The 16,536-nt window shown below is 43.0% G+C and overlaps 1 protein-coding gene and 1 pseudogene across 2 annotated transcripts in view; one reads left to right on the forward strand and one right to left on the reverse strand.

Moving 5' to 3' along the window:
- CACNG3 (calcium voltage-gated channel auxiliary subunit gamma 3) overlaps nt 1–16,536 on the reverse strand; it is an 84,129-nt gene that overhangs the window by 53,573 nt on the left and 14,020 nt on the right. The window lies entirely within an intron of this gene.
- Nucleotides 2,712–2,810, forward strand: LOC123589835 (annotated as a pseudogene).

The raw sequence follows: 16,536 nt of genomic DNA on the forward strand, positions 1-16,536 counted from the left end.
AGACCAGAAGTGGAAAATCTGGGAGGAATGTTGAGGAAGTTCTAAGGCATATTCATAGAGGAGGAGAAGGGAAAGCTCGTTCCTCTCTGCAGACCCCTGGGTCTGCTGGGGTGGATGTTGTTTATTTCAGCTTTCTTGCTACCTTTGGTGACAAAGAGTTTCTTTAAAATACTGACACCTCAGCTGGTTGGGTGGCCCAGAGGACATGTGGAGTGTGGCCCTGCCCAGGGAGGACCACCATCACTGCATGAAAAGCTCCCGGCTCAGCAACTGTCACCAGGAGCCAGATGGCCTCTTAGTGGACAAAGTTACTGCACTTATTGGATCAGGTGGCAGCTCAGTCCTCACTAATTAGGTGTCTTGTGTGTGTGCGTGTGTGTGTGTGTGTGTGTGTGTGTGTGTGTGTTTATGTGTCACAGACTCTTCCCAGTGTGAATCAGCTCAATCATCATTTTGCAGTGTTTCAGATTCAGATTGCAAACATCCACCAACAAATAGGAGCCTTGCTTTCTAACGAGCTGGAGATGTGTGGAAAATAGAATCACTCACAGTAGTAGTGAGCCACAGATGTTCCATGGAGACAGCCGGCTGTGCCAAGCACAGACGGTATGTGTGACCACGAGACAGGATGCAGAATCTTGCAATGAAAGTGTTGCCCACAGAGCCCAAAAGATGAAGAGATGAAGACAGGCAGAGATGGAATCTGGTTTCTTCTTCCAAAGTCCTGGCCTTCTGTATAGCTGCCTGACACTCCATTTGGGAGTGGTCCAAAACGCTGAATGTTTAAATTTGAGTAACTGCCACCAAGGCCTTCACTACCAAAGTAAAAAGATGCTTCTAAGGAATCAGAATAACCTGGGTTCAAATCCCAGCCCCAACCCTCAACTGACTGAGTGTCTGTAACAAGTCATTTAATCTTTTAGGACCTTGGGCATAATAATAGGGCTTCCCTGTTGGGTTTTCATGAGGATTAAATGAGAGAATACAAAGAAGTCTCTTGGCATCATGCCTACTCACAGCATATGTTCAGTAAACAATAGCTATTGCCACCACCATCACCATCATCACCATTACTACATCATCATCACCACCACCCTTATCACCATCATCATCATCACCATCATCATCACCACCATCACCATCCTCACCATCACCACCATCCTTCTCACCATCATCATCATCATTATCATCATCACCACCATCATCATCATCACCATCATCACCATCACCATCATTTCTAGCTCTGCAATCCTAGCAAGTTTGACCTGCTAAATTTCATTTTTCTCCTCTGTAAAAATGGAAACAATTATGTCTACTTCAGAGTTGAGTTAATGTTTATTAACTTCCAGCACAGTGCCCAGCACATAGATGCTCAGGAAATGTGAATTAATTTTTCTTCTCCATATTACCTTCAACCTTACTTTAAAACATCACTGAATTTGGTTATTAAGAATCAATATTTATAGTTCAATGCAGGTTCCCTTAGCACCTGTGAACCAAGAGGCATGGACATTGACCTGTCCTCCAGGAGATGATCCTCTAATAGGTAAGACAAAAGCTGAGTAGAATGGTTATGTTTCCAGGGAGACCAAGAGGTTACAGAGTCTCAAGGCATTTGCTCAAGGATAACAAAGTGGTTTCCAAACAGGTCATTCTGAGTCCAGAGTCTACACTTTTAACCATGACTATCATGACTACCATGGCTTCCAGGAGAGAATGGGTAGAGGTGAAACCAAGGGTTTCCATTTCTCTTAATTGCTTCAGTTCTTTGTTTTGAGGAAGATAAAGAGAGAAGGGGAGGGAGAAGAAAAATGGTTTCTGATTTGTGTGTAGGGGAAAACAAGTATGCTCCTAGTGTCCTGGGAGCTCACTCAGTTTCCTCTGAATAAGGAAGGCCCTACTCAGAGGTCAAGATCACTTTAAATACCTTATAGTGGAGTACTCCTCCTTCACAGCAGGAGGCAGGGCTTGGCCCCTGCCACTGTTCAAGGCAAATAGCAGAGTTTGTGTCACTGTTGGGGCTCTGATGAAACAGCCCCAGCAATGGCATCCTTGGAAGAAATCCCACACAGTGGTTAAGAGCCCAGGTTTGGAGCCAAACAGAACGGGAATCACATCCCAGCTATGCTACCTACTGGATGGGTGACCTTGAGTAAGTGGCTTAAACTTTCTAAATCCCTGGTTTCCATTTCTGTAAAGTGAGGATGATAGTTAATAGGATTTATATCTTATATGGAGGGTAAAAACACAAACATGCACTTAAGGCACTAGCTTCTTACATGGGAATCACTCAATAAATGGCTTTGCTGTTTTTATTGTTTTCAGAACAGTGCCCCCTGGGGGCGGGCATGGTGGTGGCAACAGAGGGTGCTAGGGACAACTGAAACTCAGAGCTCATATTTGTGCTTCCAACCCATTCTAGGTGGTCTCCTTTCACTGCAAAATCTTTGAATGCATGTGTGTGTGTATGTAGGGGGGGGTATCTTTTAATAATTAAGACATTTTCCTGATAGCCACCCCCTTGCTACAATCTTTCAGGATAATAACCTGTCCATATCTATTAAGATCATAACCCCATACCTCTACTGACTTAGCAATCTCATTTTTGGTAATCTAGCCTACAAAAACAAAAGCACCAGCATATAAGGACACATGTGTAAAAATGACTGAAAGTGAGACAAAACAAAACGAAATTGGAAACAAGGTGGATAGTGCTCGCTTCGGCAGCACATATACTAAAATTGGAACGATACAGAGGAGATTAGCATGGCCCTGCGCAAGGATGACACGGAAACAAGGTGGATGTTCATCGACAGGGAAAAGGTTGAATACACTGAAGGGATTCCAGTCTGTGGAATATTATGCAACCATTAAAAAGATTGAGTCAGATCAGTGCCTATAAACCTGGAGGAATATCTGTGATGTAGTGAGGGAAAAAAGCAAGTGGCAGACTAGTATCTCCAGTGTGGATGCAATTTTAAAAATCAAACAATGCCGCTCCCCCACCATGTGCACGTATGTATGCGTTTCGAGAGTGAAGATACAGAGGAGACACATCTAGCTGTTGACATTGGTCACTTTGGAGTGAGGTAGGGAGGGGACAGAGTGGGAGTCGGGCAGGGCATATTATTACTTCTCTTTCTATTTTTAGATGGTTTCACTGCTTAGAGTAAACAAATGTTACTCTTATAATTTTATCTAAGTAATCTCTACACTCAAGGTGGGGCTCAAACTCAGGATGCCAACAGCAAGAGCCACAAGCTCTACTGACTGAGACAAGCTTGTGCTATAGGCGATCACATAAAATAGGCTTTTCTTGACACTCCCAAGTCCTTGAGGGAAGGGGTCACACCTTTTCAGCTTTGCTGGTCTCAGACCTGCTCAGTGCCACCCTTACCCAGAGGAAGTCCTCAGTAAGTGTGAAATACATGAGTGAGCATTTACTCAGCCAGTGTTACGGGATCTGGCTTTCCAGGGAGCCCATTGACCTCGAAGTGAGTTTCCACTCAGACAAACCTCCTGATGGCCATCATGCTTAGCTAATTCCCTACCACAGAGCTGTGTTCTTCAATGTTTCCTTCTCAGTGATTGATGACTGTGAAAAATTGAAGTGGCAAAGCTGGTCAATCACCCTGGAAGATGACACTTAGCTGGGAGGTCTAGTGGCTTTGCTGGATGACAGTTAGGACCCCTAAAAGGACCTCTTCACATTAACACACACCAACCTGAACAAGGAGCAAATTTAAATCTGGGTTAAAAAGTCCCAAGGGCAAAAACGTGTTGTTCAAAATGGCATTTGGCTAGCTACCTTCCAACAGCTTTTCCCAGCTTCTTAAAAAATACATAACATACCAGAAAGAGATAAAGACTCATAAGCCTAAAACCAAAGACTGAAAGACAACCTAATGGCACAGTCTTGGGAGAAACAACGCCAACTATTAATGCAGTTGGAGATAAATGAGAAAATAGAGGGGGAAATAAGACAGATTTGAAAGAAAATAAACTGTAAGCAATCACACTGTTCAACTCTGTACTAAAACATTTATACGTTTCTATGAAGCGAATGGTTTTCTAGGCAACAAAAATGACTCCAGAAAAAGGCCCCGTATAGACAAGACACGAGAGAAGTTATCAAAGAACTACTTTCAAAAAAGCCCCAGGCCCAGAAGGTTTTACATGAAAGTTTCCATGCTGCAGAATCTACGTCACAACATAGAAAATCAGTTTATCAAGCTACTACCATTCTGATTCCAAAACTTGACACCAGGAGCACACAAAAAGGCAAATTTCAGACAAATACAGAGAAAAACCCTATTTACATATTAGCAAATCTATTTCAGCATTATCGAAAATTAAGTATGTCTCAAACAGATTTATCACAGGAATGAAAGATAGTTGGCTAATATGAAAGGCACTACCTTCGCCTATTAGCCAGCCAAAGGAGAGAAAGCTAGCCATGTCAATAGATACCCAAAAATGGAAACCTTCATGCCCAATTAAAATGCTTACTTAGCTACACAGTGACAGGAACTCCAGAGCATGGTAAAGAAAACACTTCACGCCAATAGCAGATGCCAGGCTTCTCGGTGAAACCCTGGAGCAGCTAGCTGTTCACTTTAGGGGGAGCAGGAATCACCCCTAGGAGTCTGCTAAAATGCAGATTGCCAGCTTTGTACAAATTCTATGATTTATATCCAAATCTGCAACCACACTTTGAGAAACACAGTCTGCAAAGCATTACAATTACAGTTAGGAGCAGGGCAAGGTGACTTTTGAGCATCACCACTACTTAACTAAGCCTCTAACTAAGCCTTGACTATTCTCTAAGCCTCGAAGGAGAAACAGCAGGCGGAGAAAAAGTTCTATCTACTATTTGCAGATGATATGACTGTTTACCTGAAAAACCAAATTAATTTAATTACAGTGCAGATAGCACCACTAACCAAGTTCAAGCAACTTACAAATAGATTAATTACTGATCACTAGCTTCTTCATATTAGTAATACTAACCACTTAGAAAATATCTTGGAGAACACCACCCATTAACGTTAGTAACCAAAAATATAAAACCTACCTACAAACAATGTGCCCAATCAACATACAGGCTTGAATGAGGAAAATGGAACTTCTCTAAAATACATAAAACATTAATAAATGGGATATATATTATGTTTTAAATGGGGGAAGACTCGATGTTTGAAAGAGGTCAATTGTGCCCAAATAAGTCTATTAATTAAATTTTTATTAATATCCCAGTTTTCCTGGCAACTTGATAGAATGGTCAGAAAATTCACAGGGAAGATCAAAACATTAGAACTAAGAAGATGTTGATAAAGAAGCATGGTAAGGAAGAACATGACCTTCTGGTATTAAGAGTCTCATGAAGCTATATTAGTTCAAACAACAGAGTGATAGAGCCTCAGAAATAAAAATATAGATTAAAAGAAAAGAATAGAAAATCCAGAAACAGATACAGTTCTAGTATGTGTGTGTGTGTATGCGTGCGTTTAATAAAAGATAAAGGTCATAATTCAACTCCATGTGGATGAACTATTTCGTAATTCATAAATAGTGTAATTTGCAGTTTAAATATCTAGGGCAACTTTGTGTCCAAGTACTTGGTATTTTCCTACTGCTTACAACAAACACAGGAGGAAAGTAGCATGGAGGCGGGAGAGGGGTATAAAGCCTTCAGGATTAGCTTGCTATGAGCCCAATACGAGTTTCCAGGCCTTTGTGGTTTCCCAAACATTTATTAAGCTCTTAGGCTCCATTATTGCAGGGTCAGAAAGGATGGGTGTGGGGTATCAGTTCTTGTTCCGCTGTTTACTTGATGTTTGACTTGGGGCAAACCACTCAGCCTGAACCTCAATTTTCTCACCAGAAAATGAGGATAATGCTCCCAAGTCTTGTGTCGTTACTAAAGTTGGGAGGAAAAATGAAGTCATGGATGAAAGCTCTGTAACTGTAAAGCATTGAGTGAAGGTAGACATCTGGTGACCTGATCCTTATTTAGGGTTAAAAGCCCAGGCTGTGGTTAGAGGCTGCCTTAATTTGCATCGGGGCTCCATCACTTCCCATCTGTGGGTCTCTGGAAAGGCTGTTTGTACGTTGGTTTTGTCATTTACCAGCTGTGGGTCCTTGGGCAGTTTAGTTAACCTCACTGTATTTTGGCTTTCCTCATCATTAGAAGGGTGATAACAACAGTGGATAATTCAAAGTGTTGTTACAGGAAGCATACCACTTAGAACAGTGCCCAACATGTACTAGCTAATCAATAATGTTTGTTGTTTATCATCATAATTATCTCTGGGGATCTATGCCTCTCCTACTCCAAGGTTAAAAGACTGGGCCTGAGCCAATCAGCCCCGTGGGACCTCTGGTCTACAGTGATTGGGTCAGTAATGGACATGTGACCTAATCAGAGCCTATGAAATGAAATGAGGCTTGTAGTTGCTGCAAAAGACACTCCTACACTAATGCTGGATTCAAGCATAGAAGAATCTAACCCTGAGAGCTGCTTTCATACATATTGTATCCGTGAGTCTCTCATTGTTGGAGGAGGTCATTGAGAGGATGTGGCTGCCAGTTGACTTATGAATTGGACCCAGGCAATTGGAGGCTCCTCACACCCCCATCCCCACCCCCACCCCCACCCCCACCTTTGGAATGTATGCTCTGCTCATTGTCCCCACAGTGGAAGCCATTTTCAAGGACATAACCTTGAGAGAGTAAGGTGGTGTTGAGACCTTCTGGACTGAAAATGTGACTGAACCCAGTTATAAGGCCTCTAAGTAAACTTTTACGATTCTGGCGGGCAATGAAGAGAATAATTTGTCTTGCGGCCGGCTCAAGACAAGCCTTGTATATAAGTTCCCTTGCCTATTAAAACTACCACCTTCCAATCTGTAGTGGTCTGCCTCTTTCTTGGGTCTCTCCTTGCCCTCGGGGCATGCGGGGACAGTTTACAAAGCCCCACTCCTGTGCTACTATGAACCGAAGTCAACAGAGAGGAAGAGAGAATGGTAAGAGAAATTCTGTACTTGTGAGTTTGATCCCTGTGTGAAGCCATCCCTTTACTATCCACTTATGTGAGCCAATAGAGATCTCTCTGAATGTCTGTCTGTCTGTCTGTCTCTTTTTTCTTAAGTCCATTAGAATTGGGTTTTCTGTCACTTACAATTGAATGAATTCTATACGATACAACAGTATTATTATCCTATTATGAGCTCAGACAATATGTTCCCAAATTCACCAGAACAGTTGGGTCTTGCTGTTAACACAGACTCGGCACTTAGTACATTTTTCATCCTCAGTGTGTGGTCACAGAATTATGAATGACGATCCTTCATCAAATGATGGGCACTTTTAAGGATGAAGACAACACTGCCCTTTTCCAAATACTGGTTGAGAGCACAGACTAGGGACAAGTTCGGAGCTTCAAGCTCATGACCTTCAAGCAGCAGCCCCAGGGCTGGAATGGAAATTAGCTGAGACCATCATTTCAAATTTCAAAAGGTCACCATTTATGAATAGATTCTTTAATGTTCACCCAAAACCGGATGATAAATCAGAAATGAAAGGATAAAGGGCTGAAACAATGGTTACACACGACTTGCTTTCCATGACCCAGTAAACTCTATCTGTGCCCAATTAGACTGGCAATGACCTCCTGGGGTTGCATTCAGACTTTTAACATCAGTTACTCCGTCACATGGCACCTCATCTAATAACCTTTCGCTGGCTGTCTGTGATAGAATTAGCAGGGGTTGGAATGTCCGTGTTTGAGTGTTTCCTGATCAAGAAATACAGGATGAATATGGGGAAGAAATTAGATAAAACATCCCTTCTGAGTTCAGCATTAGTGCATCCAGTGGCCCTCTTAACACCCCCACTCGAACGTTAGATGGGAAGCTGTAAATTCATCATGTTCAAAACCTAATTACCAGCTCCCCCTACAAACTTTCCATCAATAGAAGGCCTCGCCATCCATGCAGAGGTTAAAGCTAGAAACATAGGAGTCCCCTGACCTTGTTTTCCCTTGTCCTTGATGTTCAACAGGGAATTCTGTTGATTCCAGCTTTTAAGCATCTCCCAAAGCGATAGCCAATGTCTCTGTCACCACTGCCACTTCCCCAATGGGGAAATCCATCACTGAACCTAGATTATTGCATGGAGGACTTTTTTTTTTTTAATGTTTATTTGTTTTGAGGGGTGGGGAGGGGCAGAGAGAGAGGGAGAGCAAGAAAACTGAGCAGACTCCACAGTTTCAATGCAGAGTCCTATGTGGGGCTTGACCCCATGAACTGTGAGATCATGACCTGAGCTGAAATCAAGAGTCAGACTCTTAATCAACTGAGCTACCTCAGGCACCCCTGCAAGAAGGACTTTGAACTGGCCTTCAGATATTCTTCTTCCCATTGATTGTCCACACTGCAGCCAGAATGAGCCTCAAAAATGAAAACCTTATCATATCAGATTTTTAAACTTACATTGTAAATGTTCCAAAGGGCTCCTTTTGCTCCCAGGATAAACTTAACATACCTTCCACAGATCTGAATGGCTCCTGCTATTCTCAGGACTCACCCCACCTGTGAATTTACACCTGCCTCTAGCCACTACTAAATGCTTAGGCTTCCCTATTAGTCCATACTCTCTCTAGCCCTGAGACCTCTGTGCCTGCCGTTCCTTCTGTCTGGAACAACCACCTTATTCCTTCATCTCTATAACTCCCCTTCATCCTTCAGCTCTTAAGAGAATTGTAATTTTTCTTAGTTCTTTTTAAATGTTTATTTATTTTCGGATGCCTGGGTGGCTCAGTCAGTTGGGCGCCTGACTTCGGCTCAGGTCATGATCTCACAGCTTGTGAGTTCGAGCCCCGCATCGGGCTTTGTGCTGACAGCTCAGAGCCTGGAGCCTCTTCAGATTCTGTGACTTTCTCTCTCTCTCTCTGCCCCTCCCCTGCTCACACTCTCTCTGTCTCCCAAAAATAAATAAACATTAAAAAAAATTAAAAAAAAATAAATGTTTATTTATTTTTGAGAGACAGAGCACAAACGGGGGATAAGGAGAGCGAGAGGAAGGGAGACACAGAATCTGATCTGGGCTCTGGGCTCTGAGTTGTCAGCACAGAGCCCGATGTGGGGCTCAAACCCATGAACTGCAACATCATGATCTGAGATGACGGAGCCACCCAGGCGCCCCTGTAATTTTTATTTTGGAAGATTCTTCTCAGCCCAGGGAGGAAGCAGCTTGGTGGTTAAAAGGAAAAACCACGGAGTCGTGTTGTGAGTTCAAACTCTGTCTCAGATAATAACTAGGAGTATGACTTTGGGCCACTTACCTAACCTCTCCATTCCTATGTTGTCTTATTTGTAAAATGAGGACGATAAGCATTGTTAAAAGGGTCAAATGTGATCACATAAATTACTTAGCATAGTAGCTGGCACATAAATTCTCAAGCAGTGTTAGATATTATCATTACTACTTCACTTCTATACACGGTCGCTTGAAAGGCTTTGTCTTTGGTTCTGTTCTCTTATTTTTCACACCCAAAATGTGAAATTTTTTTCACAAATGTATTTTCACATTTTGCCGCTGACAATTTCTAAGTATGCATTTCCAGATCAAGCTTCTAAAGTCTTCTCTTACTGGGGTTGTTGTAATAGCCCCATGGCTTAATCTCTCTGCTTCCCTTTTAAATCTCTAAAATCTGTTTCCACATAGCACCTGACTATACTTAAAAAAAAAAAAAAAAAAAGTCAGTTCAGACCACATCACTCCTCTGCTCCAAACCTTTCAATGGCTTCTCATTATCTTTCTTTCAGTCAGGTGTCTCAACCCCAGTCGCCACTGTTGACACTGGGGACTGGAAAGCTCTTTGCTGTGAGAACTGTCTTGTGCATTGCAAGATGCTTAGAAATCATCCCTGGCCTCACCCAGCACCTGCCAGTGCTTGCCTACACCCCTACCTAAGTCCTGACAACCAAAAATGTCACCGGACATTACTAATGTCCCCAAGGGGTAAAACCACCCCGTTGAGAACCACTGCCTTGGCATAAACTCTTGATACCTTATGATAATCTTCAAGATTATTCCTGGGTCACATGCTCATCCTGAGAGCCAGGCCGGGGTTGGTGCCACATGGACAGAGAGGACAGAATGATAGAGCGATGGGGCAGCCCCCAAAGTAGATTAGAATACTGTTATCAAAAGGGGGGGTGGGGATGGATGCAGGGCTGGCCAAACAGCAAACCAGCAGGAACAGACATTCCTGGAAGCATCCTCAATACCCTTTGATTCTGCATTTCACTTTGCTTCCCAGGGCCCAGCACTGGGACCGGCCAGGAGCAATGTCTGTTCTCTGGAGGCCTGGCAGCACCCTCCCTCCCCTAAACTCTCCATCTTCACGCACAGGGTCCTTTAATTATAGGTAGAAGGTAGACAGTTTATACATTTAAGCCCCCATCCGCTAAAAACCTGAGGACTCAGCTCTGTTTTCCTGTGCTTTGCTTTGTCTCACATGTAAGGTGTCTCTCAACAGATCCCGAGCCTCCAGCTCTCTGTGGAGTCGTGGCTGAGCTTTGTCGGTGTTCTTGAACAAAGACACAAGGCGCAATGAATCCTCCAGGCCCTGTCGGGCGTTCTACCAGCAGGGTTGCATTTTAATCAAAGACATTGCTTTCCGTGCTTGCTGGAACCTCACGTTGCCTCTTACATCCCAGTGGTGGTGCAACAATGGTGGAGCTTAGCTGCAGCAAAAGAGAACTCAGAGCAGAGAGACTGGAACGCGCCAAGGGGACTGTTTCATCTCCCAGTGGGGAAGATAAGGCACAACTAGAAGGAAATCTTCTGGAGGAAGTACGAAAATGGTTCCTTCAGGTTCTCTCCTCAGCCACTGGAAGTTTGTCAACAAAATTAAAATAACAGCTGTAGCAGCCATTCTCCACGTTTTTGATCTCAGGACCCCTTTCTATTTGTGCAAATTACTGAGCTGCTGTTAACGTGGGTTATATTTACCAGTATTTCCTGTTTCGGAAAATAAAACTCAGAGAATTTAGAAATATTTATTTTAAAATTCGTTTTGCAAATATTAAACTCGACTGCATGTTAATACAAACAACATATTTCTATGCAAAATAGCGATATTTACCACCCTCCCTCCCCCCAAAAAGTAGAGGAGTGCTATTTGTTTTTACATTTTTGCAAATCTCTTTAATGTCTGGCTTAATAGAAGACAGGTTCTCATATCTACTTCTGTATTTGACCTGCTGCCAAATGTTTTGGTTGAAGCACAGGAAGAAAACGCAGCCTCACACAAATATGTGGTTCAGCCTCACACGAGTATCTGAATAGCCTTCAGACATGATTGTAGATATTCTTCTTTGATACGACACCAAAACTCAACAAGAACTGATTTCTTAAAGGCTGGTGACTATGTGGAATCTGAAACCATATTAATTAACTTTTCATGTTCTTACCCACTAAAATCTTTGTTCTAATCCTATATTTTGACCAAATCTTTTACCCAGGGATAATTTTTTAAGTAGGCTCCATGCCCAATAAGGGGCTTGAACTCATGACCCTGAGAGATCAAGAGTCATGTGTTCTACCAAGTGAGCCAGCTGGGCACCCCCAGAAATAATTTTTAACATGATGCATTGGTCCTTTGAGAAATATTGGTTCACTGAGTTACACGGGTCTTCCAAATTTGGCACATTTCTTGACACAATATAAAAAAAAATCACATTCACTCACAGGGGCAGATACAAGCAAAATTGTAATTTTCATTTGAAATCTTGAATTTTACCCTTGGCAACAAATGCCATCAGTGGTTTTCCTCGAAGTGACAGGATCACTTAGCTCATTTTCAAGAAAATGTCTGCCAAATATCCAAGACCAAATAACCATCATTTGCCTGTCAGTCATTCTTTCAAGTGAATGTGGTGCTTCATGGGAAAAAAAAGCAGCTAGCTCAGCACACAACTCAGTTGCACAAATGCCTTTGCTGGAGACCAGCAGTGTAGCCTGGCTTGCCAATGAAGAGCTTTTGTGTGCTTCCCATGCTGTTACATGTAAGGTTTGAGATTTCATAAAATTTAATAAGGACACTTTGAAGGGACACTAGTGTTTTCTTGCACTGTGAGTTAGTGATGGTGATAAACACAGTGACAGCTAGTGTGGATGGGTGCTACTGCCTTTATTCGAGCTCAGGTTCCAGTAGTGTCACCCACTGTTGGCTTTGGCATCATTGGTGCAAATGTCAACACAATGAAAAAGGCGGATCACATCTAATTATTGCTCTGAGATAGTCTTGACCTTGCAGACTCGCGGCCATGAAATGGTCTTGGGAGGCCTTCCTTAGCCGCTGGAGTTAATAACACATGCTCTGAGAACACTGAACTATCACAACAGTGTTAAGGATCTCAGTTGTCAGATTTGAAACACACAGGGTTGAATCCCACCTCTACCACTCACTAGCTGTGAGACTTTGGAAGTTACTATGCTGAGTTCCCCTTGTTCATCAGTAAAATGGGTGTAATACCCCATGGGGCCCTTGAGAGAACTAAGTGAGATAATGCATGTAAACACTCAGCATGCACCTGCTATTGTTATTTATCAAGGTTCTAATGGAACTAATGATTCCTCAGTGTGGCTTATCTGGGGGACATTCTAGAATACACATTTCTTAAAATTTTGACCACCTCATCAACCAGTATGAAAAGAACCTGGCTTAAGATCACTAGTTGGGTTCTGTGCTGACAGCTCAGAGCCTGGAGCCTTCTTCGAATTCTGTGTCTCCCCCTCTCTCTGCCCCTCCCCTGCTCATATTCTGCCTCTCTCTCTCTCTCTCAAAAATTAATACAACATTAAAAAAAATTAAAGATGTGTCACTAGAGACCATGAATCTGATTCCTTGGTAGGATCTCCGTCAGCTGTATCACTGGCTTTGCTCCTAGAAAGCAAAGATGCGAAGATTTGTGAGGGTGAGGGGACTAGCAGAATAGTGGTAACCATGGCCTGGAGAATTCCTTGCTGTGGACAGAACTACGAACATGGGCAGACATTGCCCAGTGCCAGACACTGTTCTATGTGTTGTACAGATATTCGCTCATCAAATACCCATAGCAACCTCTGAGTAGTACAGTAAGAACCTCCATTTTACGATGAGGAAAGAGACACAGAAAGGTTAAGTAACATTGGTATACTGTCGTGCACTGTTATATACTGCTGACCTTGGGATGTGAGCCCAAGCAACCTGACTGTAGAGGTGAGCTCTTAACTACTACACTATACTAGGAAAGCAGAAAAAAAGGAGGGGCGTAGGTAATAGCTTTTCCAGAAGGTTCTTTCCTCCACCACAGGACTTATATTTAAAAAGCACAATTTTGCTCTGAAATAACCTGTTAAGAAACCCTTTGAGTCACTCAGAAACTCTAAGAAAAATGAAAACTGTACCAAAAAGCACAGTGCAATGCAAATAAATATATGGCATGATTTTGAACAACTGGTTAAGTGTTAGAAAAAAAAAGATTCCATTTGGACCTTTTTTTTTTTTGAATGGCTATGAGACTGTGACATTGAAACCACAAAAAGGAAAATGAAATCCTAGAAAACAACTTAGATTTGCACTGAACATTGTCCACCTAATCATAATAATTTCATTGGCTTTCAAACTTCAGAACTGACCTGTAGCCCCAGCATGGGGGGCACTGGCATAGATACAGAACAAAATGCAAACAGAATGAATTCTTGACAATGTAAAAGTAAAAATACAACTAACAGATATGGGTGAGTGGAAGGGACAATGTGGACACTGTCATTCCAGAAAGGGGAAGCTGAGACATTCTATCCAAGGTGGATGGGGAAAGAAATAAAGATTTATGTTATCTTTAGAAATTGGAAAGGTAATCAATACAGAGGGTGGAGTGATTTAGCTAATCCTCCTCTATTATGGCAGGAAGTCGATAGATTGTAAATCAAGAAATAGAGGATAAACATGTTATTTAGACATACAGATGTAACCACTGGGAGAACCAAATCAGAAATGGTTAAAGAGGAAACAAAAATCTTGCTCTGAGGAAGAGACCTTGGGATAGGGGGAGTAAGCACCCCTGAGGCAGATGCTTGTCATTAAAAGCCCTTCTGGATGATTTAATTTTTTTAAGTAGGCTCCATGCCTAGCGAGCAGCCCAACGCGGGGCCCAAACTCCTGACCCTGAGATCAAAACCTGAGCTGAAATCAAGAGTCGGATGCTTAACTGACTGAGCCACCCAGGCGCCTCTACATGATCTAATTTTAAACATAATGCGCATGATTAAATGCCTTCATAAATTATAAGATAATTTTTAAAAGCTTTTTGAGTAAATTGTGAAGAATTTGAACCGGTGGAGAAAAACACACCCTTTCCCATCTCTTTCACACAGTAGAGCACAAAGATAGGGAAATGATATTTATTACAAATTCACCAAACTGGAAGTAATAGTCCTTTCGGGGCAAGGGGATGAGATTCCAGTGATGTGGATCCAGCACAGAGGAAAGCTTGCCTGGCCTGTTTTGTTTTAAAAGTTTATATTGAGAATGCGTTTTGTGTTACTTGTATGTTACCAGTGTTTTAAGAAAATACAATAAGAAAAATATGCCACTCAAAAAACATGACAAAAATCAAATATCCAGGTTTTTTTTTTAAAAGACAGTTGAAAATTTTAACCAATGTGTGTAGTCACTGAATTTGTCTCCATGGATTTTTCTAGAAGTAGGCTATTGTCCTGCTTTCTTTCCCCTCTGCTTAAGGATAAGAAACCAGGAACTCTGAATTCGTTTCTACTCTAGCCCCCAGCACTTAGGAGAAGTCAGTTCTCCTCTGTGTGACCTACACAGCCTTTCAGTGAGTGCATCTGGCAAATGTGTTTTGAGCCCTTACTGTAGGTCAGGCTCCTTGGAGACATACAAGCCCGAAGAGAACGTTCTGTGGCAAGCCCCTTCTCCCCGTGACTAATACAGGACCCTTACTCCATGTTCTGAGAGTCATCTGGTCCGAGAGACATCCTGGTCTGTTCACCTGGATACACTCTCTCAGCATCTTTCCTATGCATTTCTGGACTTACCAAAGATGAGAACTTGTCTACTTTACTCTCTGCTGAGTCCTCAACACCTAGAACACAGTAAGTGCTCGGTAAGGACTTGGAGAGCAGGGGATCCAGGATGGATCTGCCCCGGCTGCAAACCACTCACTTCCCACCTCCTATTGGATCTCCAGGCTGAGAAGAGGGACCAGCCCGGGAGAAGGCGTTAGCCTGGGCTGGAGAAGGGCGAGGATCTGAGTTAGGAGGGGCTGCCCACTGGGAGGGGTGAGTCTAAGAATTTTGCAAGATTCGCTAAACGTTAGAAACTTCCATGTCACTATCATCCACCCCATTTCCCCACAATAAGAGATGCAATACTGAAAACAGTAAGGGGCCAAGAGCTTGCTTTCAGGGGAAGAGGTAAGATGAGGGTGAAGAGGTGCTATTCCACTGTGACCAGTTTTCTAGAAGCACCAGGGCAAGGTGAGGCAAAAACTTAGAAGACTAGGGTCGAAGTTCGTGCCTGCGGGAAGCCAGGGAGGTCACAGGACAAAGCACTCCTTTTATCAAGCAGCAAAGAACTCCATTGAGGAGGAAACCCAGACCGTGGCAAACTGAAGAACATGTCAGTTGTGGGCTTAAAACCTCCAAAGGCTTCCAGTTCACCCAGAGTCAAAGTCAAAGTTCTTACAGCATCTTTCAAGGCCTCATACAATCTGGTGTCTAGCCCCCTCGACTGAGGTACTTGCTCCTCTGAGCTCATCCTCTTCAGCCACAGTGGCTCCCTTGCTCCTTGAGCACCCCAGTCACATCCCACCACTGGGCCTTTGCACTTGCTGTTTTTTTCCCCCTGTCTGGAATGATCTTTCTCCCAGTAGCTGCCTGGCTTGGCTCCTCATCTCCTTTATACCTGGGGTTAAATGTCACCTTCTCAGGGAAGCCCACCTTGATCACACTACACTTTCACCCTCCTTCCTGCTCCAGTGCATCTTCCAGCTTTTGGACAGTTTGGAGAAAGTCCACAGCGCTGGGCTGGGACTCTCCATTACCTAGGCTAAAGGGAAGGCCTCGCAGCTCAGCCCCAGGGACTGCGACTGGAAAATCATCTTTGGAGGTGGCCCAGCATGAATTTTCCTTGGTTCAGACCTTATGATCTCTTGGAACCTAACCCCTGCCATCCCCCCAGCACACGGGAGCTGAGCCATCACTCACCACAGAGCGAAAAAGCAGAGAAGAGCAATTATTATGCTGTGCAGCAGACCTTTGACTCAGATTAACATCACTGCCTGTTGATTTGATCTTTTTATTTTTCTCTAAACACTTAGAGCATTTTGATCACAAGCCGGATTCATCTCTGGTGAAAAGTACTATTTTGAAAAACCAGGACTTACATGGTAGTATATATTTTAAGGCATTTTCAGCTGATAAACCGCTAATTGGTCCTGCGGTCCTGTAATTTGCAAAGGGTCA

This window comes from Leopardus geoffroyi, chromosome E3 (assembly GCF_018350155.1).
Source record: "Leopardus geoffroyi isolate Oge1 chromosome E3, O.geoffroyi_Oge1_pat1.0, whole genome shotgun sequence".
NCBI classification, from domain to species: domain Eukaryota; kingdom Metazoa; phylum Chordata; class Mammalia; order Carnivora; family Felidae; genus Leopardus; species Leopardus geoffroyi.